This window comes from Cyprinodon variegatus, unplaced genomic scaffold (genome assembly GCF_000732505.1).
Source record: "Cyprinodon variegatus isolate N-32 unplaced genomic scaffold, C_variegatus-1.0 Scaffold197, whole genome shotgun sequence".
In the NCBI taxonomy this organism is placed as follows: Eukaryota; Metazoa; Chordata; class Actinopteri; order Cyprinodontiformes; family Cyprinodontidae; genus Cyprinodon; species Cyprinodon variegatus.
The window spans coordinates 930,042-933,672 of record NW_015150650.1 but is presented as its reverse complement, the minus strand read 5'-3'; the positions used below and the strand labels follow the sequence as shown (position 1 = coordinate 933,672).

At 34.0% G+C, this 3,631-nt stretch overlaps 1 protein-coding gene across 8 annotated transcripts in view; it reads right to left on the bottom strand.

The window, feature by feature from the left end:
• The window catches only part of LOC107087863 (autism susceptibility gene 2 protein-like), a 445,596-nt gene that overhangs the window by 254,601 nt on the left and 187,364 nt on the right, over positions 1-3,631 (bottom strand). The gene's annotated exons all lie outside the window — the stretch shown is intronic.

Sequence of the window (3,631 nt, the reverse complement as noted above, 5' to 3'; positions counted from 1 at the left end):
AAGACCTCCGCTGTAAAACATGCCTTTAGCTGACAGAGCAACGCACTAAGAGTAGTAATTCAATCAGCAGTAAAAAAATATATATCTACGTTTTGCATTTAAGATAAAAAAAAAAATGCTTTTTCTGTTAATATGCTCATCTAGAACTTCTCAAGTGGAAAGTGGTTTTGGTTTCACCTGCTTTGATTTCATAACCTTTGGCTATCCGATTTTTAATTGATTAATCGAAAAGATAATGGTAAGAATAACTGAATTGCAAAATAATTGTTAGTTGCAACCCTAGTCAAGATCCAGAGCAGATTTTTTTTAGAATTATGTAATTGGTTTTATTTTCTTTTTAGGTAAAAAAAATAAAAATAAAATAAAAATACAAAACAGCAACAAAAAAACGACAACATAGAAATAATTACAGCACAAAATGAACAATTAATCCATCCATCTTCTCCCACTTATTTCAGCTGAAAATGGGTGAGAGGCGGGGTCCACCCTGGACAGGTTTACAGTCCATCACAGGACAACACAGAGACACATGAAGACATGCACACACACACATTCAAAACTAAGACAATTTAGAGACACAAGTTAACCTAAAAGTCATGTTTGTTTGGATTGTGGGAGGAAGGTGGAGTACCCGGAGAGAACCCAGGCATGCATGGCAGAACATATGCATGAACATATGCTCCATGCAGAAATAACCTGGGCCCGAAATAAAACCTGGAACCTTCTTTTTGCAAAGCAGCGGTGCAAAAAACTACCCCACCATGCAGCCCCAAAATGAAAAAAAATAAATAAAATGTTGGGTTTTTTTCAACTAAAACTAGTTATCGGTATTAAATTATCATAATAAACTAGTACGTTATTAAATGCAACCATGCTTCGATACAGAATCTTTTAAATGCATTTCAATTAATGTATTTTGCATGTTAATGGATAAAAAACAACCTCAGCAATAAAAGTCATCTCACACGAATTATGATAAAATCTGGAAAAGGCAGAGCAGACATAATTTGTCTTCCAAAGTGCCATAAATGATATTTTTTATACTCTTCATAGTTAAAATAAAGGGACATCTTATATTCAGATGTTTATCCTCTGTGAAGTTGAAGGTGTTGGCTCGATGCTAGCTGGCTGCTGGTGGACTGGACCGACACAAACCTGCCTTTTTGTCAAGAACCACACAACTTAATCTATTCTGGTCCTATATTCAACTGCAGCAAGAATTCAACCATATGCAGTTATTTAAAGTTGCAATGACAGGAAACAGATTTGTGCATTGGATTTAGCTGCAGAACAAACTGATACAAGAGCCTCAGGTTGAGTTGGCATTTAAAGCTGGATAATGGATAGCGAGCCAGTCCCTACTCCAGGTTAAACAATGCACTAGCATGGACAGCCTATCTAGCTCACGGAGCCTAAAAGACCTTTACAGTTGAATGTCACTGTCACAGAAATGAAAGGAAATATCAGAGAAAAGAGAGAATAATGTCGGCTAATGGAAATAAATGTGAACGAAAACAACAACAGACCCTGGACGGAGCTTTGTGAGAACTACAGTAATAGGTTAGGAAAGTAGCAAAGGAAAACTGGTTTGAGAGAAAGTTCTATGATCTAGGAAGAAAAGCAGTCCAGTATAGAGGAAGATATTCAAGCTTTGAACTATTGAGTAGTTTTTGTTAATGTTTTTAATGTTATCAAAGAACTGAGATCATGTTAGATGCATGGAAATATCATTAGAGACCTTCAGTGTTGGGTAAGCTACTTAAAAATGTTTCTAGTTATTATTATTTCTCCAAGAAAGTAACTGAGTAGGTAACTTAGTTATAAGTTTTTTTTTTAATTAATTAAATATTAAACAATTAATTAAAAGGTCACATCTGAAAACATTGAAATCTAATCTGCAATATTTTGATCTGTGTGATTTGACAAGTAAATTGCAATACAATTATATAGATGTGATTAGGGGTGAGTATTGGCATGGGGATTGCGATGCGATACGAGTCCCGATACTTGAGTCACAATATTGGAATATCCATATAAATTGCAAGATTTTTCCAAGCTATCAAAGTTAAATGTATTAATTAAAAGCAGGTGCTGCGTATGTTCATCAGAATATATTGATCATTTATTTTGTTTTTTTCATGTTGTTTGGGGTTTGAGTCGGTCTACGTCTGTTACTGCTCCACAGCTCTATCTGCCAGAGTGGTGACGCAGAGTGGCCTATTTTAACTCATTGTTTTTATTTAAAAATTCTTTTTATTTTTTTTTTTTTTTTTTTTTTGGGTTTTGGAACTTGGCGGTTGATTTTTTTTTGGGGCGGCGGATTTTCCTTTTTTTTGTCCAATTTTTTTTTTTTTCCACACCCCTAGATCTGATGCTTTTTCGTCTATAATAAAAAGAAAATTAGATGTTTTAGAACTCTACATTTCTGCACTTTGACAGCCTTCAATTGGCTAAAAAAAGGGTATCAAACTGAAAAATTATACTTTTAAAGCAATTTAATAAAAATAAATATATACCTTTCAATATAATTAAACAGTGATTACACAATTCCAAAAAAAAAAAACCCTAGCAGAACTGCATGATCCCAGGATGTTTGCCTGAGAAAACATAAACAATGCAGGTAAAATCATTCTAGCCCTGAGAAAGCAAAAAAAAAGTGTTTTGATTAAAGGCAGCAGCTGTCATTCAGTGATAAGATGATGTGAGGAGCTTCTTTAGATTACAGCTTCTTATTCTTCTGCTCCTGCACCTAATGAGCAAATCACAGAAACATTTAATCTTCAGTGAAGGATTTTTCTGAATCAGTGGCTCTGCGCCATCGTCTCTCCTCTGTCCATGCATGTGTTTTCACCAGGATACTCATTTGTATAACAGATCTGTTTTAAGTGCAATAACGCATTACTGACTCTTACAAACTTATTAGTTAGTCCTATTTGCTGGAAAAATCATGCAGTTACTAGCATGTTACTTAATAAAATTTTAGTCCCAATACTGAAGACTTTTAAGAAGTAATAGTGAGCACAGCTCCACTTTAAAAAACCAAACTAAATAAATTCCAAGGACGAACTCCATGACTATAAACACATATTATTATGGCTAGATATCCTATTCTAGGAATAGATTAACATAGATCCTTACAAATGGATGTAGCTATAAACAGATATTTATGGTGAATTAACATATCCAAATAACGAATAGTTTGAAAAAAATTATTGAATGCTGAAAAAATGTAAAAAAACAAAAATCTCCCTGAGGAGTCCTGGGTTGCAAATTTATGGAAAAAAGAGGTTTTTCAATCTGCAACAGAAATAGATTATTAGTACAATTTTGGCTTAATTTCCCTTTTACTTACATTTTTCTTGTCTGCATATACAAGAAAACCTTAATTTGATCACATGGTTGACCTACCTGCCTGTGAAAATTCTCAGTCATCCGGGTTATTGTAACCACACAGCAGGTTTAAACCTGAGACAAGCAGACATTTGCTCAGTTGTCTGAAGGCGTTTCTGGATTGCCTTTGATTTAACCCTGTTTGGTGGCAATTTAATCAAAATTAAATAAATAGATAAGTTGCGTAAATGTAGCAAACTGAAAGGAAATAAGGAAGCTATCTTTTTCATATCAGGAAAAG